We start from the raw sequence: 24,234 nt of genomic DNA, 5'->3' as shown, positions 1-24,234 counted from the left end.
AAAATATATTTTTCATTTACTTATGTTTTTTCAAATTTCTTTCAGCAATGTTTTGTAGTTTTCCATGTATACATCTTTCACTTCTTTGGTTAAGTTCAATTATAAGTATTTTATTATTTTTGATGCTGTTATAAATGAAATTTCCATGTATACATCTTTCACTTCTTTGGTTAAGTTCAGTTATAAGTATTTTATTATTTTTGATGCTGTGGTAAATAGGATTGTTTTCCTAAACTCCTTTACTGATTATTCATTGTTAGTGTACAAAAACACATCTGATATCTGCATGCTGATTTCATATGCTGCTACTTTGCTGATTTTTTTTTTTTTTTTTTTTTTTTTTTTTGTTAGATGAAGTCTTGCTCTGTCACCCAAGCTGGAATGCAGTGGCCTGATCTGGGCTCACTGCAAGCTCTTCCTCCTGGGTTGATGCCATTCTCCTGCCTCAGCCTCCCGAGTAGCTGGGACTACAGGCACCCACCACCAAGTCCAGCTAATTTTTTTTGCATTTAGTAGAGACGGAGTTTCACCATGTTAGCCAGAATGGTCTCGATCTCCTGACCTCATGATCCGCCCACCTTGGCCTCTCAAAGTGCTGGAATTACAAGCGTGAGCCACCATGCCCGACCTCGTTTATTACTTTTAACAGTTATTTTATAGAATCTTTAGGGTTTCTATTTATAAGATCATGTTATCTGTGAACAGCGATAGTTTTACTTTTTCCTTTACAATTTGTATGCCTTTATTATTTTTTCTTAATCAACTGATCTGGCTAAGACTTCCAGTAATATGTTGAATAAAAGTGGTGAGAGTGGACACTTTTGACTTGTTTCTGAGCTTAGAAGGAAAGGTTTCAATTATTCACCATTAAGTATGAAATTAGCTGTAGGCTTTTCATATATGGCCTTTATTACACTGAGGTAATTTTGTTCTGTGCTCATTTTGTTAAGTGTTTTTATCATGAAAGCGTGTTGAATTTTGTCAAATGATTTTTCTGCATCAACTGAGATACTCATATGGTCTTTGCCTGTTATTCTGTTAATGTGGTATATCATATTGATTCATTTTCATATGTTGAACTATCCTTGCATTAATTCAAGATAAATCCCCCTTAATCATGATGTATAATCCTTTTCATGTGTTGTTACATTTGGTTTGCTAAGATTTTGTTGAGGTTTTTGCATCTATATCCATCAAAGATATTGGTCTACAGTTTCCTTATCTGAAAGTATTTCTGTCTGTTTTTGGTATCAGAGTAACGCTGGGCTCGTTGAATAAGTTTGGAAGTGTTCACTCCCACTCTTTCATTTTTTGGAGGTTTGAGGAGTGGTGTTAATTATCCTTTAATTGTTTGGTAAACTTTTCCAGTGAAGCTATCTGGTCCTGGGTTTTTGTTTACTGGAAGGTTTTCATTACTAATTTAATGATCTTGTTGGTTATAGTTCTATTCAGACTTTTTATCTCTTCATGATTCAGTCTTGACAGGTTGCATGTTTCTAGAAATGTGTTTATTTATTTTAGTTTATCCAATGTGTTGGCATACCTAAATAGGCTTTTAAAACCAAAATTCCTGCTACTGGCAATATTTGAGACTATTTGTACCATGACATCATCAACATTTTATATTTTTTATATTTTACATATTTATTTTTACTTTTATATTTTTTAATTTTTACAGTTTTAACTGATGAAAAAAGTAGTAATTTTGTGACACTACTTTGAGCAAATGTGAACTGTTTTTTTGGTTTTTTTTGAGACCAAGTCTCACTCTATCGCCCAGGCTGACTTGCAGTGGTGTGATCTTGCCTCACTGCAAACTCCGCCTCCCAGGTTCACGCCATTCTCCAGCCTCAGCCTCCTGAGTAACTGGGACTACAAGTACCCACCACTATGCCTGGCTAATATTTTGTATTTTTAGTAGAGACGGGGTTTCACCATGTTAGCCAGGATGGTCTCGATCTCCTGACCTTGTGATCCGACCACCTCTGCCTCCCAAAGGTTTTTTCTTAATATTTGCTCCAAATGTCCTACATGAAAATCATCACTTTATATAGAAATGAGAGAATGTGATAATGGTGCTGTACACATACCAGGAAATGGCTTTTGAACAGTGCTTAAAAACGTATTTTTTGGGTATCAAATTTTCCTAAGTTACCCTCATCGAGTGCACTTTCTCAAGAACGCTTTTCCAAGTAGAAGTGAAGCAGAAAAAGTAGCTTTCTGGCAATTAAAAGGTGAATTATGACATAACAGATAACACAAATCAAATAAATTTCACTTGCTCTTAAATTATAGACACACATAAATTTATACACAGTAAACTCCTTGTCTTTAACTGCGATGCACTTTTGTTAGAATTCTTTTGTCTGAGTCAAGAGACCTAACTAGGCAATATCAGGAATGGAGTCACTATGGATCATGCACAGAGTAGATAATCCATAGATGATCTTTTAAAAACTATGTTTATACACTTAAATAAATATTCATATGCAGAAAGAGAAGAAGGAAAGTAGAAGGCACATCTTTAAAAGTACATATTTATAAATTGAAAATATATCTTCAGGTCTAAGGGAAACTACCAACTATGGTAGCATGAGGTCAGAGAAATCTTCTCTTCATAAAGCCAGTATAAAACAGGACAAAATTCTTTGTCTCTACTAAAAATATAAAAATTAGCTGGGTGTGGTGGTGCACACCTGTAGTCCCAGCTACTCGGGAAGCTGAAGCAGGAGAATTGCTTGAACCAGGGAGGTGGAGGTTGCAGTGAGCTGAGATCATGCCACTGTACTCCAGCCTGGTGACAGAGTGAGACTTTGTCTCCAAAAAAAAAAAAAAACAAAAACAGACAAACAAACAAAACAACAGGACAAATTGTCATAAATAACCTTATCAAGGATCTGTGAAGTGACCGAAAAGCAGACTACAAATTGAGAAACACTTATTCTAGAAAATTTCTAGAGCTCTTGGTTAAAACAATTGGTGCTTGTGAAGTTCTTGCCTGAGGATATTTCCATCCATGTTCTTCTCCCTGACTCATTTGATGATCAAAGCAGGTTGAGCAGAAAATCAGCAGCTTTAGCAAATATTATAAAGAAAAACAAGGAAAGCCCACAACTTTACTAGTTTGAGATAATGATCTTATTTGGGGTAAGAAGTGCACAGACAGGTATTTATATGGGGAGATCCTGGAAAAGAGAGCACCATTTACAGGCTCTGGAAATGTTCTGACTCCTCATGTTTGGCTGGGAAACTACAGGTATGCACAGGGGAAACCTGAGAGAGCCTAGTTAGAAGTTAAAACAAAAAAATGACTTGAAAAAGAGCTTATTTCGAATATGATCCCCAAACCACATGCATATTGATTTTCAGAAGGTAAAACTCTCATGGACTGGGGGTATTTGAGTACAACCTTTACCCAAATCATTGGCTGACCACAGACACAGAGATGACCCCTAGTCTAGTAATTTAGGATAAAAAAAAAGTATATTTTTAAAAAGCAAAAATAAGAATAGAAAGCTAACTAGAGATATCAGCAGCTCCCCATTTGGGGAGACATTTTGTATTTTAAGTCCAGACAAGGTACAAAAAAAAAAAAATGAAAAAAGCAGAAAAATCAGAACTCAGAGTTGGTATATTATCTATTACAGTCTATAAAATGTCCAATTTTCAACCAAAAATTACTAGACAATCCAAAAAACATGTGACCCACACACATGGGAAAAAAGTGGTCAACAGAGGCTGACTCTGAGGGGCACAACATTATCACAACAATGACTTAGTGAATAGGGACTCTCAGTAGAAAAATGCATACTATTTTAAAAAGAGGAATTTTAGAAATCTAGAATTGATAAAGAAATAACCAAAATGAAAAATGCCTAAGATAGGCTCAACAGCAGATTGAAGATGACAGAACAAGAATCAATAAGCTTGATGATCAATTAATAGATATTTATTCTAAAGAATAGAGAGAAAAGTGAATACAGCCTCAGAGACTGGTTGGTAATGTTGAGCATAACAGCATTCATTTAATGAAATTATTAAAAGCATAGGAGAAAAAGAAAAAGGCGGAGAGCCCTGCCAGTTTATTGAAGAAATTGTCAAGTTGATCTTAAGAATTATATGGAGATCCAAAGGACCTAGATTAACAAATCAATTTTTAAAAATAACAAAGTTTGAAGACTTACACTAACTGATTTTAAAACTTTCCATAAAGCTACAATAATCAAGATAGTGTTGTATTGGTCTATGAAGAGATATAACAATCAATGAAACTAAACAGACAATCAAAAATAAACTCTTACTTCTATGATTAATTGATTTTCAACAAAGATACCAAGATAATTCAATGAATAAAGTGTAACCTTTCCAACAAATGGTGTTGAAACAGTTGGATGTTTATATGTTTAAAAAAATGTAAATGTAAACCTTAGATAAAAGTTAACTAAAAATGTAAGAGCTAACACTATAATCTTTATGATCTTTTATTAGGCAAAGACTTCTTAGACATGACACCAAAAGCAAGATCCATAAAAGAAAAACATAATAAACTATGATATCAACAACTAAAACTTATTTTTCAAAAGACACCATTAAGAAAATAAAAAGACAAGTCACAGACAAGCTACAGATATATGATTTGATTATGTGCAAATTATATATCTTATAAAAGAGTTTTATATATACAGAAAACATAAAGAACTCTTGCAACTCAATAATACAAAGAGAAAAAATAGTTTAAGATTTAAGTAGATATTTTAACAAAGAAGACATTCAAGTGACTAATTAGCTCGTGAAAAAATGCTCAACATCATTAGTCATTAAAGAATGCAAGTTAAAACCACAATGAAATGCACTGCACATCTACTGGAATGGCTATAATCCAACAGACTGATAATACCAAGCATTGATGAGGATGTGGAAAAACAGAAACCCTCATCGATTGCTGATGGGAAACTAAATGGCATAGATGCTTCAGAAAATAGTTTGATAGTTTCTTAAATAGTTAATCACATTTACCATATGCTATGATTTAAGTGTGTTGTCCAGAATTCATGTGTTGGAAATTTGGTCCCCAGTGTGGTAGAGCTGGGAGGTGGGGTCGTTAAGAGGTGATTAGGTCATTAAGAAGGATTAATATGGCTGGACACGGTGGCTTAGGCCTGTAATCCCAGCACTTTGGGAGGCCGAGGCGATCGGATCACGATGTCAGGAGATTGAGACCGTCCTGGTCAATATGGTGAAACCTCATCTCTACTAAAAATACAAAAATTATCTGGGCGTGCTGGTGCATGCCTGTAATTACAGCTACTCGGGAGGCTGAGGCAGGAGAATCGCTTGAACCAGGAAGTCAGAGGTTGCAGTTAGCTAAGATCGTGCCACTGCACTCCAGCCTGGCAACAGAATGAGGCTCCGTCTCAGAAAAAAAAAAAAAAAAAAGGACTAATACAACTCTTACAAGACTAGATTAATTCTCAAGGGACTGAGTGAATTTGACGGACAGGATTAGTAACCACAAGAGCAGGTTATTATAAAGTGAATCTGCCCCTACTGCTTTTTCCCATTTACACATGCCCACTTATCCTTCCTCTTCTCCATCATGTTCAATGCAGAACACGGCCCTCATCTAAACCTGACCAAATGTGGCCACCCAATTTTGGATTTCCCAGCTTCATAAACATTAGCCAAAATAAATCTCTTGTTGTTTTGAGAAATTGCCCAGTCTCAGATATTCTGTTATAGCAACCGAAAATAAACTGACACCATATAATCTAGCAAATTTTACTCCTAGATACCTATCCAAGAGAATAGAAGGCATATGTCCACACAAATACTTATATGTGAACATTCATAGTGGCACTATTAATAATAGACAAAAATTGGAAATAACATAAATGTTCATCATTTGGTGAACAGATAAAATATGGTATATCTATACAATGAAATACTATACAGCAATAAAAATGAATAAACTTGATATATCTACAATATGAATAAACTTAAAAAAATTACACCAAGTGAAAGAAGCCATGTACAAAAAATATATAGTGTAACACTTATCTTATATAAAATTTTTGAAAAAGACAAAACTATAGAGACAGAAAGCAGATATTGGTGGCCTGAAGCTTAATTTTGGAGTGGTGATTGACTACAAAAGGGACTAAGATATTAACAATTTTTTGACGATAGAAGTACTTTAAAACTGAATCGTTGGCTGGATGTGGTAGCTCACACATATAATCCCAGCACTTTGGGAGGCCAAGGCCAGTGGATCACTCGAGGTCAGGAGTTGGAGATCAGCTTGGCCAACGTGGTGAAATCCCACCTCAACTGAAAATACAACAATTAGCCAGGCGTGGTGACACACACCTGTAATCCCAGTTGCTTGGGAGCCTGAGGCAGGAGAATCACTTGAACCTGCCTGGGAGGCAGAGGTTACACGCCACTGCACTCCAGCCTGGACAACAGAGTGAGACTCTGTCTCAAAAAAAAAACTGAATTTTTGTTATGGTTGTACAGTTTATAAAATTCCTAGAAATCACTAAGCCATACTTACAGTGAGTAAACCTATACAGTGAGTAAATGATGTATTAAATTGTGTACTTCTATAAAGTTATGTATATACAGTCAGCTTTTGAGTAACATGGATTTGAACTGCACTGATGCACTTGCACAAAAGTTTCCTATAAAAGTTACACTGAGTGTGACTGCTCCTCCTGCCTCCCTTCCCACCTCCTCCAGCTCTTCTGCCTCTGCCATCCCTGAGACAGCAAGACCAACCCCTCCTCTTCCTCCTCTTCCTCAGCCCATTCAATATGAAAACAATGAGAATAAAGACCTTTATGATAATCCAGTTCTACTTAATGAATAGCAAATACATTTTCTTTTTCTCTTCCTCATGATTTTCTTAATAACATTTTCTTTTCTGTAGCTTACTTGATTGTAAGAATGCAATATATAATACATACAACATACAAATATTTGTTAATGGACTGTTTATGTTATCAGTAAGGCTCCCAATCAACGGTAAGCTATTAGTAGCTAAGTTCTGGGGAAATCAAAAGTTATACCCTTATTTCTGACTGCACAGGAGCTTGGTGTCCCTAACCTCTACATTGTTCAAGGGTCATGTGTGTGTGTGTGTGTGTGTGTGTGTGTGTGTGTGTGTGTTCATTGTTTGTTAATGATCTTTTTGTTTTCACATTATCTCAAGGTAAATTTTAGAAATTCTACACCCTACACTTCTAATTCTGTGTCTCAACCCCTTTCAAAGACTCATGACAATAGTCATCACTATAATCTTCCATTTCTCTACTGCTTGATCCACTTCTTGCACTTTAAAGTTGAGGCATCTCCCTTGCATAAGAAAAAGGGGATTCACCTACTACCTGAAAGACAATTTGAGTATTAATATTTTTCCATGTATTTCTGATATTTGTAGGATGGTAGCATCTTAGCACACATTTGAAAAGGTCTTAAAGAAGTATTACCTAATTTAATCTATAAACAACAATGAGTTTAGTGAGTAACTGAGGTTATATTAAAATTTGGGTCTATCTGACTATATACCTCTTGCTCTCAACCAGTGTCTTATACAGCACACTCCTCTTCCTCTTTTCATGTTTTGCCATGATCTTACTTGTATTTTCCCACGTCAAAAGAAAGATGAGAGAGAAAATTTTTCATCTAGAAACCCACAAGGTTGTAGCCTCACTAACCTGCAAATAATAGGAAATACCCTGAACTTTTTTTCAAATAGTTTTTTTATAAATAATGTATTAAGGCTGGGCCCAGTGGCTCACATCTATAATCCCAGCACTTTGAGAGGCTGAGGCAGGCAGATCATGAGGTAAGGAGATCGAGACCATTCTGGCTAACACGGTGAAACCCTGTCTCTACTAAAAATACAAAAGATTAGCCTGGCGTGGTGGCAGGCATCTGTAGTCCCAGGTACTCAGGAGGCTGAGGCAGGAGAATGGTGTGAACCCAGGAGCTGGAGGTTGCAGTGAGCAGAGATTGCGCCACTGCACTCCAGCCTGAGCAACAAACAGTGCGAGACTCCGTCTCAAAAAATAAAAATAAAAACATAAAAAATAAATAAATAAATAAATAATGTATTCAAAGATTTTGAGCCACTACATAAATAAGAAAAATATACAGATTTTCTTATACTCCTTATACTCCTTAAGAAAAATATACAGATTTTGATAAGAGTTTAAATTCTGAGAGATTCAAGCCTAATGCCAAGCCTTTAGATTTCTACTGCTTCAATTCCAAAAAACTAGTGGATGGCAATTTTAGTGTACCAAACTCCACTGTGCTGTATGGTTTCTTTTCTCCTGAGTCAGAAATCTTTATTCTGCTTCATTTACCCTTTCTTTGCTCCTTAATGGATCTTGCAATCCAGTTTCCAGATTTTTTTGTTTCCTTTAATAGGAAGCTTCACAACCATTTCCTGAGGACTTTTGCAGATGAAAACAAGTGGAGAACATGATTCTTCACTGATGTCTGGAAACTGCTCCTTAAATTGCCTCTGAAACAAGCAATTAGGTCCAGACAGCCCAAAAGACAACCTGATGGATAGTCACTGGGGAATTCCACATCTTTCCCATGAAGAAGATGATACCTAACCTGGAGTTCTGAGACTTCTTGAAGGCAGAGGGAGGTTTTAGCTACGACTGCTATCCAAAGTTGTCCTCTGTGGGAGATATACCAGGATCTGCACTCCATCATTTTCTAATCCCTCTAACAAGCTGAGAAACCCAGGGCTGATGTATAGAGAGACATGAGCCACTGTCAAACCTCCCTGAAAGTCTTGATCCTGGATTCACAAGAAGTACTGAAATGAGTTGAATTCGAGTCCCAATCCTGCTGAATGGAAAGCCTTCTTCTGTGAGGCTGCACCTGCATGGTCAACCCACTGGGGAGGGGACTGGCATGTGCTAAGATTTACCAGAACTCCCAAAGGCTCTTCAGGAGATATATAAAATGGGGTCAGTGTCTCGTTCAAGGTTTCCTTAGCAATTGCCTGTATTGTCTCGTCTAGTCTGCTGTGATATTCTGCTAATGGATTTTCTTCTTCCAGGATCTTCCTGCTGTAAACTCAATGGTGACCTTCTTAGAGAGTCGAGAGGCATGTCGAAGTTCTCCCAGCTTCTCTTCTTGCTTCTCATTTGCTTTCCCACTCAAGTTTGGACAACCACTGGTTAGAGTCACTGGCAAAAAAATCTGATCAGCATCAATGACTTGGGTCCTTTGAAAACTAGCTCTGTGCAACTCTAACAGCCTGCCTTTGTGCTTGATATCCTTCTCCAGACCAGACGTAATTTGAAATTCTCGATGACATAGAAAGTCCTTGGCAGAGTTGTCCACCTTTCCAGAATTCTCCATCAATGGCATAAGCTTCTTTAGCAGTTTCTGGCTCTCATTTGACTCATGCTGCAAAATATCCTGTTCTTCATGAGTACATACTGTTGTGACACAGAATAAGCAAGGGCTGGCACCCTCTTTTTCACAAACAACAGGCCCACAGATCAGACAGCTACTGATGAGCTTGTACTTCTGGCCCAGGCAATCACAAGGATGGCAACCCGGGAGCAGACTGCAAGCCTGTGGGTCCCTCTCTTGTGTGTAAATTGACAAACTTTGTCTTAATCTTAAAGGAGTTGCTGTTCTCTCATGCCTTGGGCAAATTAAAAGGTGTTTTACCTCTGCAGTTGTGTCAGGTTCAGCAAATACAGGAACTTCCTGTCTGTCTCTCCCTTTCCTCCTACCCAGCTTTAGCTGGTCCCTTGATTTCTGCCCATCTAAAGTTTCATCTTTTTGGAAGCACTGTGCATGATCTCCTTGCTGACATCCAGGCCGAAAGTTTTCCCCAACTGCTGGGTGCACCATTGCACCAGTGGCTCCTTGGATGCTGCCCCAGCCACTGCCATCTTTCCCAGACAGAACCAGCTGGGCTTAAAGCTTGTTTTTTGATATAATTGAGTGCAAATATACAGTTTTTTTGCTCCAGAGGCCAAATTTTAACCTGAGTGAGTTAATATTCAAGTTAATTTCCAAACACCACAAACTAAGCACAACCTCAGTGAGAATTTAAAAAGACTAGGCTAATATCTTACTAATTTACATAGTTGCAGTATTTTGTTATGTACTAATGAATTTCTCAGGAAAATTTTTTAATGTTGTGTAAGAGTCTTGTGAAGTGGATATCATTAGCCTTGTTTTACAGATGTCAGAAAAAAAAAACCATGGAAGTAAATGGTAGATTTGTTTCCCAATTTCAAATTCACTCTTCTTAAAATTAAATTGTTAAATTGATTTAATGTTTACCTTTGAAAAGTTGGGTAAATAATAATGACTCCTTCTCTACTGGAGTATGAAGAAGGTTGAAATATCCCTCTTCTGCACTTCAACTCTAGGTTTTGACAGCAGAGAAGCTGTTTATACTGGAACATCTGGCAAAATCTGTTTGTTGTCTCATATCCACAGTAGTGTGACCAGTAGTATCTGGTCACTCCAAGTAGACTGTGTTGATCAAATGTTATTATCTTGATGTAGCTAACATGGAAATATAGCACAGTTACAAGCCCAAGAGGCTTTTTGGGAATGCCATTTATTTCCAAAAAAATGTTAAAGGCAAAATTTACCATGTACTGTAATTTCTTATTAAAAACAAATACAGACCTGTGTCAGTTAATGAAAGGAATGCATTCTAAAAAAATGCATCATTAGGCCATTTCATCATTGTGCAAACATCAGAGTGTACTTACACAAACCTAGATGGTATAGCCTACTACACAAGTAAGTATATGGTATAGCCTATTGCCCCAAGGCTACAAACCTATAAGGCATGTCACGGTACTGAATACTGAATCCTGTAGGCAACTGTTACATAATGGAAATACTTGTGTATCTAAACATATGTAAACATAAAATGGTACAGTAAAAATACAGTATTATGATCTTATGAGACCACTGTCATATGTTCACACTTAGTGACCAAAATGTTATTATGCAGTGCATGCACTGCACAAGTCAACTCTTTCAATTGAGAAGAATACTTAGAAAATATAAAAATCTCCACTTGCCATTGGACTGATTATTTGTTTGTTTATTCAAATGCTCTGGTCTTCTTTAGACACTGCCTATTAATATTTGAGTATTTCGTAAGTATATACAATTTTATATCCTTTCTCCAGTTGTATGGCCAGCTTGTGCCTCACACAGACCTGTAAAATCCATTATTTCATTTCATCCTTTCAACAGGAATGGCTATGACAGAATGCAGTCACTCAGATAGACTTTCCTGTTAGATTAGGAAACTCAGGGTCAGAATATTAGTTATTTGCTCAAGTGCTTATATTTCTCCAAAGAGGCATAAATTAGTGAAGTCTTCACTTGACAGTTATAATTAAGGAATGATGTATTACTTAAGCTAGCAAATGATTATTCTATAAAATAAAAATCAAAGCAGGACATTGAATAATGAAGCTGAAAACCAGTTTGCCTTGCCATAGACATTATTTTAATTACTTGTTTTACTTATTTATCATTATTAATGGCTCTATTATTGGAGAAATTGAAATGTGCCAAATATTTACTATATATTTTACATGTATTATCTCACATGAGTTTATTCTTCCTATGAAAGAGTATGAAGATATGGTTATCCACATTTTTAATATGAGTTACCTAAGATTTTAACAGGGAGCTTTTTCAAAATCACATGACCAATAACATAATAAAATCGGGATTTCAAGTGTTTCAGATTCTGAAGAAATTACTTTTGTCCAGTAAGCAATAATATATCAAACACCAGAGTTCAAAACACCACACACCTATGTGCACCATCCACATACTTTTGTGCACATGTATGCACACACATCTAAACAATATAGAAATGTCAATTGTTTGGTATGTGAAATGCCTTTTTTTTCCTTGATGTTTTATTCCCCAAGCAGGCATAGCTGCTTTAGAATTATAATGGCTTCGCTCTAGGAGACCCATGGTACAAGGGACTGCAAAGACTCTAAAGGAGTTATTTCATTCCATAGGGACCATATTATGCATGTTATGAATGTTTAAGATAGAGTGCACAGTCTGTCATGTCAACTCTCATCTACTTCAATGACAGATTATTTTTCTTCCAGCACTGGTGGTTTGAATATATCAGCTACCAAAAAAGAGGACATTTTTCTTGGAGTTTAAACACACACAAAAATCATGATAGAACCACAAAACAGAATTCAAGTAGCATTAAAACTCTGACTTAAACCCACAAAAGCAAAGAAATGTAACATTTAGCCAAACAATTCAATAAGCATCACAGTCCTTAATTCACCCTGGATAGACAGTACTGGTTACATACAACACACACAAACTTACATTTGTGGAGTATTATTATGTGCAAGATACTATGCTAAATGTTATACATGAATTATCTCATTTACTCTTCACCATAAGCTTGTGAGATAACAATGATGATTACTACTTTTTTCAGTATGAGAAAATTGAAGCTCAGAAAGGTAACATTAACTTGTTCAAGGGCACTCAGCTAGAAACAGACAGAGCTGGGGTTCCGACATAGGCTTCAGAAACTAAGCTCATAACTTCCACGTCTATGTACACATATAACGTATTTGCATTAAAGCAGAGAAACCAAATTTTAGCACTAGGGAAATTCAAATTTACATGAAGCAAACATCAAAATGTCCAGAAGTCAATTTGTATGACAAAATATTCAAAAGATGATATTCATTCATGAAACATATTCAGGCTTCTAAAAAATCTTTGCTAGACTCTCGCTTCACTAGATGATGTCTTCAAATAACATTTGTCTATTTTTGCTTGAGGCTCTTGCTGAGATTAAAACAGTAGGGGGTGGGGGTGGAATGTTTTAAAAGGTTAAAGGAAGTATGTTTTCTAGTATACTTTAACCTTTTTGAAAATGGAAAGCCATATTTGATCCATTTGTGTCCTAGATTTATGTTGGCAAACAACTCTCGTCACTTGAGCCAACTCTAACCAACCCATGCACCTTGAAATTAATCCTGAGATCATGCCCAGAGTGCAGTGATTGATTAGCATTGTCTGTCATGGCAGGGGCGTGGCAGCATGCATGACCTGTATTTGACAGCCCTGCCCTAGACAAACAAATCCACCCCTCCTGAAATATACTCCAGAGAAGTCTGTGTCTTCAAGCAGGCAAAGTAGTAGGGAGGGAGGGAGGAAAGAGGGAAGAAAAGGAGAGAGGAAGAGAAAGGCAGGAGGGAAGGGAGGGAGAAAGGAAGGAAAGGAGAGAGGCAGAAAGGAAGAAAGGAGGAAAGAAGGTAGATAGAAGGAAGGAGGGCAGGAGGAAGGGGAGAGGGAAAGAAGGAAGACTTAGGACAACTGTCTTGATAATTGGTTAAAGGATAAAGGAGTAAATTTTGACCTGAAATGTCCAGACTGATTAGCTCCATGGATAAAACTGACTTGGTAATGGTTGAACTTTGCACATATTTTGTTTTTGTATCACCTATCCATCAAGTATCTCCTTACTCTCCCACATAAGCAGCACACCCACCCTTGCCACCACAACTGGACTCAACTATTTCCCGGTCCATATTTCCCTTCTCCTTTCCCTCTCTGTTGCTATAGTTCCTTAGTTCACATCATGCCTCCTTGATGAATCCTGCCACAGGTGGCCTAGGGCAAGATCTTAAAGGTTGTCTCTCAAGTGACCCCAAAGGGCTTCATTGTGGTGATTTTACCAAAATTCCCAGGGAGTCCTTAAAGCTCTACAGATGAGGACACCAAGGTCACCTAGCTGGTTGGTGACAAAACTGGTGATTTAAACTCAACTTTTCCACATTTCAGATGTGCCTGATTATCACCTCCTAACCTGCCCAATATAATCCTTTTCTAGCAACTGGAATATTGGGCTTTATTCTCTAATCCATCCCTTTACTGTCTCTTTCTCTTTATTCACTGGCCTTTACATGTGAATAGACTATCTCTCCAGTGAGCCTGGGAAAGCTCCATGGGCTGAATTCCTGGAGAAGCAGTGTGAGTTGGGGAAGAAAAGCAAGGTTAGCCATCGGAAGACTGGGCCTCCACTTCTGGCTCTACAACATTCTAGCAAGGTAACCCCGGCTAAGTCATCTCTCTGAAACTGAGTTTCCTCATCCATAAAGTGGGGTGAATAATTACCTATTCTATTGCCCAGGGTTGTTCTAAGGACCAGTAAGGTGTTGTGTTTGCAAGCAGTTGGTAATTTATTAAATACTATATGCCTGGAGGCATTGTTACATTCCTTTTATGCCCTGCTCAGCCTTAGTTTCACAGAAGGGGCAGATCTGGCCTCCTGGACTTTTGTACTTCAGCCTCACAAATGCTATTCCCTGAACAGACGTTACCCCTGAACAGACTGGGCTTTCCCTCCGGATCCCATTCCCTCTTCCTCACTCCACAAAACTCTGCACAATATAAATATGACCACTGATATAATATTGGTGAGGCATTTATTTTGTTTTCTAGCCTTTGTCAATGTTGACATTCATAAAGAAGAAGGATTGTTTTAATACTGACTTAATACTGTGTGGCATAGGATGAAACAGCACTGCTGCCGTTTATAACTTTATTCTGAAGAAAATGTAGTCCCGTACCTGCCAACATCTGAAAGCTATAAATAGTGAGAAAAATCGGGAAGCCTAAAAACTCCATTGAAATGTATTGGATTTGGAGAGTTTCTTGGATGGCCAGAGTGGAAAAATATTTTGCTAAAAAATAGGGAGTGTTGCTCCGACTGGCATACAGGCAGACGGTTTAGTTAGTATTTACCCAGCCTGTGGCAAGGGAACACTCAGCTGTTTATTTCAGTGGAGGGGATGTTGGTAGACGCTGTTTGTCTAGTCAGAAATGCCCTTTGAGACTGCAAGGCTACCTGTGACCAATTTTCAACTAAATTTATCTTTGGACTTTGTGTAAGTAATCCAGCCTTCACCAAATCCATTTGGTCTTCTGTTTGACCATGTCACAGAATCCTTACTAAAAATCTCCCAGCTTAGGCCCACAATGATGGCTTCTGGTTATTCAGCCAAAGCTGAATTTGAGACTGAAATATGAGCTCTGGATAAGTAGACTGAGTTTTGTTTAATGTAGGAAATAGCTATCACTTATTAAATAAAATAGACTGATATTTAACCAGTCATTTTCAAACCTCGTTGCCCCTTGCTCCATGGAAGAATAAATAACACATACTATTATTGACCATTGATCATGGTAACTAGCTTCATTTCATGAAAGCAATTTACGTTTTACTTTATTTCTTACTTGAAAGTGCAGCTAAGGTTTTTAATAACTACTTTCATTGCCATTCTGACACTGACATGGTGAACACTTGAAAAATGTATTATTTTTCACTTTCAAGCACTGCAAATGCATGTTCTTTTGACAAAACACAATAGTTTAAAGGACAGAATGACTGTAATAAAGGGCAAAAATGTGTTTCTCAAATTGTGATTAAATAGCAATTACTCTTTGTTAATCAATTTTATTTATTTTCCTTGGCATTCATTTTCATGTGTAATCCCACAGTGTTTTGGGGGCATTATTATCAAGCTGCTCAGATTGAAAGATAGATAGCTCTTTTGAGCCTCGCAAAATACTCAGGCAAAGACTATATCTCCATGACAGTTCACAAATATTTGAGTAGGGTAAAAATCAGGCATAAAGATTTGTGAAGCAGGGCTATGATTTTTTTTTAACCTATTGTTTTTCTTGTATTCCCGTTTATCTCCACATCCTTGTTTCTGCATAATTAACCATTTATTTTCTCTAAAATCCCATGAACAGTCATTATTATCCCATTTTATAGATGATAGAATTCTAGCCAGGGGAAATAAGATCCTAGCGCAGGAAGTTGCATGGCCAGGATTTACCCCCACACCGTCCCGTGAGTCTGATTCCCATGCCTGGGCTCTTTCTGCCGGGCCTCAGAGTCTCATAAGGGCAGGAATCTGCAGCCCAAGCTTCCTGTCAAGTTGACAAATGTGTTAAATTCGAAGATAAAAGCCTCCATGTTAGGCTGTCAAGGGGTCAGTTCGCCTGAGCCTTAGCATCCTCCTTAGCTCTATTCCCATACAGAAGCTCTTCTTGAGCTCGTTGCTGCAGCAACAGAATTCAAATGTAGTGGGGAGCTACCACTACAAAGATTTTGACAGTGGGGCTGAAGCATATGTAGAATGGGCCCTGCTTCTGCAAGTCCCAGGGAGCTCAGTGTAACTTACATGTGGTGGCACCACACCAGAGTATCAAGGCATCCTAATGAAGAGCTACTGTCTGGTGGAGAATGTGCAGAGAAACTACTCTTTGGGATTAATCCATGTAGAAGGATTGGCAATTCCACACAAAAAGAAGAAGGTACACACTTCAAAAAAAAAGAAATGTGGGGAATCCAGAATGAGAACAGCGCTAAGACAGATGCTTTTATTTTCAATTTGCTGTCAATTTGTCTCCTATTACTTTTCTACTGAAAGCCTCATACTGTTAGTTTCAGTATTAAAAAAGAATAATCTTTAAATACTTAAGATTGTTTTTTCTAGACACTCATCATTGGAAGTTTTAAGATTATAACCCAGTATCTCTTCAGCTACATCAAAAACAATAATTAATAATAATAATAAATAATGACTCTGCTATCCAAGAGTCAGCCATTTATTTCTTTGCCTTAAATATCAATACCAAGAACCAAATCAAAGCCAAATATATTACCAGATGCCATTGTTGTCTAAGTCATGGAAACAGAAAGAAAGCAATGTGAAAATCTACAAAGAGAAGAGAAAAAGAAAGTGAAGAAGTGCGTACAGAATCACAGATTGGAAAGTAGCGAACACCATAAAATATTTTGGTCTTGGAGGCCAAGTAGATCTAAGCTCAAATCCCAGCTAAGAAACGTGAAAGATCTTGAGTATTCAGCAAATTATTTCACCTGTCTAAGCATCAATTTCTTCACTAATAAAAATAATATCCATCTCATAGAGATAGTATAAGTAATAAAGAAGAAAGAGTGGCAGATTTGATAATGATGTCTACTAACCTAGAAGAAAATATAAAATATCATCTTGTCCAACTCCCCATCCAGTATAGAAATCTTCTTTTTAGCATCTCTGTTCGAGAAAGGCCACCTGCTGACGATGGACTGTACAATCTAACAAAATGGCCATTCTCTCCATAGCTATACTTATAAGAAATTTATTCTTAAAATTAAGCCAAAGTTTACTTCACCCTAACTTCAAAATAATAACAATTCTTAAAAGGTGGGACTGAGACCTGTCATGATGCACCATTGGGAACTACTCTCCACCTGTTCTGGAGGTCGTCCTTGTCTCAGAAACAGCTACTTGGTCTTTGGTTCTTGGTCCTCGTCTCAGATATGGCTGCTCTGAGACTGACAATCACCTCAGTCCCTGAGACTTTTCTAACAAGAAAAGTTCACAGGTCATCCTTCTCCCATCCTGTAAAAGTGTGCAGTTCATTTGTATTAGTTTTTGCCACCTACAAAAGTCATAAGGAGTAAAAGCAGCAGCACAGTTTGAAAAGCATAGGGAAAAAAAGACTGAAATATTATTTCTACTGTTAACATGTTGGTGTCCTTCTGCTATTTTTCTTCCATGCATGAATATGTATTTTTCAGCAGAATGGTATCATGCTACATACATCAGTTTGTAGTCTTCTTACTATGTTCAGATAATTAGAAGACAGAGATACTAGGCTCAGAGGCTCATCATCTTTCAGGATACTGTGACAACAGACTGGTAGAGAAGTGAATAAATTAGACACCCCCTGTATAATCAAATCAAATTATAATTCAAAGATCCAGTCTTCTACCTATGAATCTTCATTACTGTTTGTAATCTTAAGAGTGCTTTTTAAACTTGTAAAACATTGGGAGTTTTTCAGGTTTATCTAATTAAATAGTAATTAATGTCAAAGAGGCATATTCTCATATTCATCTATAATATCTAAATGTCTGTCATATTCTCTGCTAAAATACAGAGACACTAAGACCCTGTGTTATACCTAGAAATACTAGTCTAATAGCTTCATCCATAAAAGAGAATTGGGTTAGTTTTGTAATCTTGGGGATTATCAGTGTATCTTGGTTGTTTATTCAAAATAAGACAAGGCAATGTGGATAAGCAGGCCTAGGAACATGACCCAACAACCAGATGTGACAGGTCCTGGGAGAGTCTGGCTCCCAGGAGAGGTTCAACAGGGAAAGTGGGGTGTGGTGTCCAAGGCCTGCAGCAACTCTAATGTCCGCTCAAACATAATGACTGGGAACTTCTGGGAAAAGGACTTCGTTAGAATCATCTCTGTGTTCCTATGGCATTCCATGGAGAGTGGCATATCATAATAACCCTTCATGTTATTGTGTGCCTGTTCTATTCCCCACTCCGCTCTAGTCATCTTACCTGTGTAATCTCATTCGACACTCACAAAATCCCAATGAAACAGGAGTTGCCAACCACATTGTAAAGATAGGGAACTAAAACCCATGAAAACAATTAGTTCATAGCCATGTAGCACAGAAAGTATGGAGCAAGCATTCACTGATTTGTTTTATTTATTGAGTACCTACTACATACCAGAAACTGTCTACGGGCTGAGGATAGAGACCCTGCGCTCATGGTACTTACATTCTGGGAGGTCAAGGCAAGGGAAATAAACAAAGTCATCAAATAAATGCACAAGGTAATTCTAGAGGATATTAAGTGTCACAAAGACAATACAGCACCATAAAGTGCCAGGAACTAACTGGTAGTGGGAGAAGAGGACTGATTTAGACAGAGTAGTCAGGAAGGTTCCCCCAAGAAGAAACTTTAGCTGAAAATTTCATGAATAGAACAATCCAGGAATGTGATGATCCGAGGGAAAATAGTGTAAAGGCTGGGAGACAAGAACAGACCTGACATGTTTAAAAAACAGAAAGAAGGCATATTAAAAAAAAAAAAAAAGTAAAGAGTGGTGTGCAATGATGACAGAGGTAGGCAGTGACCAGATTATCTAGATCCTTACAGGTCATGGTAAAGAGTTGGGATTTTATTCTAAACATGGTGAAAACTTTGTGGAAGATTTGAAACAAGAGAGAAATATGATCTGATTTATAACTTTTAGAGATAAAAAGCACAGTCTTACTCCAAAGCCCAGGCTCTTAATCCTGGGGTAATGATGTATTTTGAAGAGTTGGTGTCCAAATAATATGGAATAAAGGAAAAATAATGACATAGTTCAAGAAGAAGAAATGAGCCCAATGTGTGAGAAGGGAACTGGAATTCATAGTAAGCATAGTGAATAAGGACAGTCTGCATCGGACGGATGGATTGCTCAGAGGTTCCTGGTCCCAGCCATCAATCAAGGATCCAGACCCTAGGAGGAATCATCTGACCAAAGCAAGCCAGCAACCAGCTCCTGGATGGACAAATGTACTGGGAAGATTATCAGAACAGGAACAAGAGGGAAGTGGATAACGAAGAAGCCCAGGATTTGTGGGTACTCACAGAAAAAGAAAGGGAAGAAAGCCTCAGGATGAGGAACTTGGAAAATAGAAAATACAGTTTGGGGACTAACAGGCAAACTCTGTGATCAGCACTGCCTTTTCTTCTGATCCAATTAGCTTCCAGGAAATACTGTGTAGAACTTGCAGACGTTCACATTCTGTTTGATGTAGGTAGTGCTGCATCTCTGGGTGAAATAAAAATGGAGGGGGAATTTCTTACACTGGGGAAACAAGAAAATACAAGGCAAAGGAAATTGGGAAGGAAAAAAGCTCCAAGTTTAGCATGATTTTTTCTCATTAACCTCTGGTTCTTATTAATCATCTCCTTAATTTTCTCAAGGCACACATCATGCTTATTTAATTGACTGTTACAAAATTTTGCAGGATTATTGAAGTTACAACCATAGGTAAATTGAGTGCTATAAACTCAATGTAATTTTCACAAAGCTAATCAACTTGTTTTCCCTTTTGTATCTTTTCTGCTCTGTTTTCTCTCCCTCTTTCTGTGTCTCTCTCATTCCTTCATTTTCTCTCTCCCCCTTGCTCCCTCCTTCCCTCTTTGTATGCTTGTATGTACATAAGTTAAATAAAATAACAAAAAAGTTTTCAGGGAATCAGGATGAACTGGTATTTTCTGTGAGTTTATCTTTTATATTTCTTTGAATATGAGAGCAACATTTGCCTTTCTCTAGGTTTGAAGCACATTTTAAATTATCCAGAAATTCTTTTTGAAAAATCACTGAAAAGAATGTCTGCTCCGTGGCTCACTGGTGTTTTCTGTAAGTTCTTTCATTATTTGGTTATAACTCATTTGGATCTGAAGACACGAAACCATTTAAATCAACCAGATAGTGGGTTCCCTCACTATCTCTCATGGACTTGTGTTTCAGTTTCTTCTTGATGATGTTTCTTTTGTTCTATTTCATTTGAAGAGCCTTGCTGGAGAACGTAAAAGGAAAATAGGAGCTGAGGAGCTCTGCTTTCTGTTTGTCATCTGTTAACATTGCACCATCTGCCCTGGGCAACTGGCCTATTCCTTCCTCGTTTTTCTGGGTAGTAAACAGATTTACTCAAAGGAAAAAAGAAAGGGGAGAACAAAGGGTGTGCTGCATCAGAGGTGGGGGATGGGAGTGGAATGGCACCCATTGGTGCAAGATCACAGGCTGCTTACCACATGCCACTGTTAGACCCCAAATCTACTTGCTTGCTCCCATATCTGTTAAGGCCTCTCTGCACAGCTCCCACCAGAGATTTTTAAGAGAAAATAGGGGTAATAATGGACAGCAGTTGGCTTTATCTGTGACTGCCATAACCGCCATAGAGAGAGATCAGTCTTCATCATCTTTAGCTTTCAAAACCTGACTCACGCAACTCTTCTGTGCAACCTTCCTTTCGCCAGTACCCCCCACTTGTGTAGATCTCATTCCCAAAACTCACAGCCAATCCTTCTCTTCTCTGTGCTGCATCTTTAGGTTGCACAGATGCTACTATTAGCCTCATCACACTGCAACATACTGTTTTTTTTTTAATATCTATCTCTTAGTTGACTGATTAGTGTGCAAATTTGCTAAAACTGCTATACCAAATTGTCATAAATTGGGTGGCTTAAACAACAGAAATGTGTAGTCTCACAGTTCTGGAAGCAACAAGTCCAGATCAAGGTGTCAGTAGAGTTGTTTTTCTGAGAACTGCGAGGGAGAACCTGTCCCATGTCTCTCTCCTCGCTTCTGGTGGTTTGCTGACAATCTTTGACATTCTTGGCTTCTAGAGGCATCATCCCGATCTCTGCCTTCATCTTCACATGACATTTTCCTGATATGCATATCTGATTCTTTGTGTGGCATTCTTTTTGTAAGAATGCCAGTGGGATTAGGGGCTCACTCAACTCCAGGATGACCTCATCTTGAATTTTAACTGCAGTGACCTGATTTCCAAATAAAGTCATATTTCAAGATACTGGAGGTGAGGACTTCAACATATAAATTTTGAGGGGACATGATTCAACCCATAGCAATCAGGTTCCATGTTTAATTCATGTCATACTTGACATCTACTACACTGTCCAGTCTTCGCCTGAAATCCAAGGCCCTCAAAAATATACATTTAATTGGCTTAAATATCTCTTCCACTTTCAGTATAGATGCAGGCCAAATTGAGTATATGAGTTAAATTTTTCTTTCTCAGAGGTAGCACCGTTAGGAAACCAGAAAAGCTCTGAAAACAGAAAAGTCTCTGATCTCAAGAGCCTTATTCTATTTTATGATTTCTTGATGGTGCTACCTCTTAGAAAATGAGTGTGGCAAATACTACAATGGCATGAGCCCAAGGTATAGTGGGAAGCCGCAGGCCATAAAGATTGAGCTGAATCTCCAAAGGTAAGGTTGGTCCCCTGCTATGCGCCGGATAATGGGCTGGATGTACATTTAGTCTCCTAAATGTGACAATGTACATCCAGCCCCTTATCTGGCGCATAATAGGGGACCAACCTTTTGCTTTGACTCTCTTGGCCTAACTCTTGAAGAATGAGGCCCATGAAACTTAAATCACATTCATTCTGCAGATCCCTGCAAAGACAGATTTCCTGCTCCTCCTTCAGTTCACTTTATCCTCTAATAGAATTCAAGAATGATGCAATGTAGATGTGAACAGGGCACAAGACTCTCTTAAAGAGGCTCACAGTCTGGTGGGAGAACGAGTGTGGCAAATATTACAATGGCATGAGCCCAGGGTACAGTGGAAAGCCAGAGGCCATAAAGATAGAGCTAGATCTTCAAAGGTAAGGAACAGTGAGCCAGGTGAGGAGGTGGGCAAAGATTTTCTTGACATTAGGCATAACATTACAGAATTCCAGAGGTCAGAGAGCAGCAAGCCATACCAGCATCTTAATTCATTTGGGCCACTATAACAAAAATGTCATATACTGGGCAGTTTAAATGACAAATATTTGCTTCTCAAAGTTCTAGAGGCTGGGAAGTTCAAGATCAAGGTGTCAACAAATTCAGTGTCTGTTGAGGGCCCACTTCCTGTTTCATAGAAGGCCCAGGATTTTTATTGCCACATCCCCACATGACTGAAAGGGTGAGAGAGCTCTCTGGAGTGTTTTTATAAGGGCACTAATCTCATTCATGGGGATTTCACCCTCATGACTTAATCACTCTCAAAGGCTCTGTCTCCTAATACATCACCATGGGGTTGGTATTAGGATTTGGGGGTGGGATCATAAATATTCAGTGCATAACACCCACTGTGCTATTTGAGTACAGCCGTAAGAGTTTGGGGTCAGATCAAGAGTATCAGGCAAGTCATGCTAAGGAGCTTGGACTTTAGGTAAGAACTGAAGGGTTGTGAGCACTGGACTAGCACTGCCAGATTTGTGATTTAGAAAGATCACAGATGGCCAGGTGCTGCGGCTCACACCTGTAATCCCAGCACTTTGGTAGGCCAAGGTAGGTGGATCACGAGGTCACGAGATCGAGATCATCCTGGCCAACATGGTGAAACCTCGTCTCTACTAAAAATACAAAAATTAGCTGGGCGTGGTGGTGCACACCTGTAGTCCCAGCTACTTGGGAGGCTGAGGCAGGAGAATCGCTGGAACCCGGGAGGTGGAGGTTGCAGTGTGATGAGACCATGCCATTGTACTCCAGCCTGGTGACAGAATGAGACTCTGTCTCAAAAAAAAAAAAAAAGAAAGAAAGAAAAGAAAAGAAAAGACAACAGGAATTTACGGATCAGAGGATATTAGTTAGGAACATATCGTGCAACCCAGAAGAGAAAGAATCACAGGGACTTGTGATGAAGATACACAGTAGGGACAGAGAGAATCAAGAGAGGCTGTGGAAATTCTCTAATCTCCGCTGAGATCCCCTGGTATCCTTGGTAACATCTTCTGTGCACCATCCTCCAGCCGCACTTTTGCTTGCATGCCCACATCCACCTCACACCTGAAACTTTCCTTTGGCTAACACTTCTTGGCATTGGAGTGCCTTGCCCACAGGCATAAAAAATCCCAAAGTGCCTAAAAGTTCACTTTCCACACACCACCCCCACCACCACTAACCCCTCAAATCCCACAGCCTTTAGAGAGGGATTATAAAATATAAAATCTTAAAGCCCAGTTGCTTTGATCATGCTTGGGACAAATCCCAAGACCCAAGTTACATTCCAGTATTTTCCATGGGCTCAGGCTGAAGCTACTCTCTGGAACATGCTGCCTGAAACTGCACCCTTCCCTATCTTGCTTCCCTCACTCCTTTCCCAGGTTCTCCTGGAAGCACTTCCTTCGTAAATCACTTACACATGAAACCTTCCCCTGAGATGTCCTTCAGATGATCCTGTACTAAGATAGAAGATTGAGAGCTATTGAAAAAACTAGAGGTGTCCAGAGCTTAGTAAGTGACTGGATGTGGGAAGCTATATTATTAACTGAAAGAAAAATTATTCAGTGAAACTCAAACTGTTTATAAACAAATATGTGAAAAAGGACAAATACTACTCAAGTAGAAAGTTAATTTCCTAAGTCCAATTTTTACTCTTTCTTTGACTCTGAGGGAAGAAAGAGTTTTTGCACCATTCAATTGCTCCAGCTTTGTTACTCTAAATTTAGGACACAAATAGGGTGCTGTGGAAATCCATCTTTCTTTAGAAGAATTTTAATATAATAGCCTTTGTATCAAGTAGCTAAGAATGGATTG

General features: G+C 38.3%; 1 pseudogene; it reads right to left on the bottom strand.

The window, feature by feature from the left end:
- Window positions 1-8,341: 8,341 nt before the first annotated feature.
- On the bottom strand, window positions 8,342-9,932 carry LOC112622688 (annotated as a pseudogene).
- Window positions 9,933-24,234: the final 14,302 nt, after the last annotated feature.

Source organism: Theropithecus gelada, chromosome 4, assembly GCF_003255815.1.
Source record: "Theropithecus gelada isolate Dixy chromosome 4, Tgel_1.0, whole genome shotgun sequence".
NCBI classification, from domain to species: domain Eukaryota; kingdom Metazoa; phylum Chordata; class Mammalia; order Primates; family Cercopithecidae; genus Theropithecus; species Theropithecus gelada.
The sequence above is the reverse complement of the archived record's forward strand: the minus strand, read 5'-3'. Positions and strand labels throughout refer to the sequence as shown.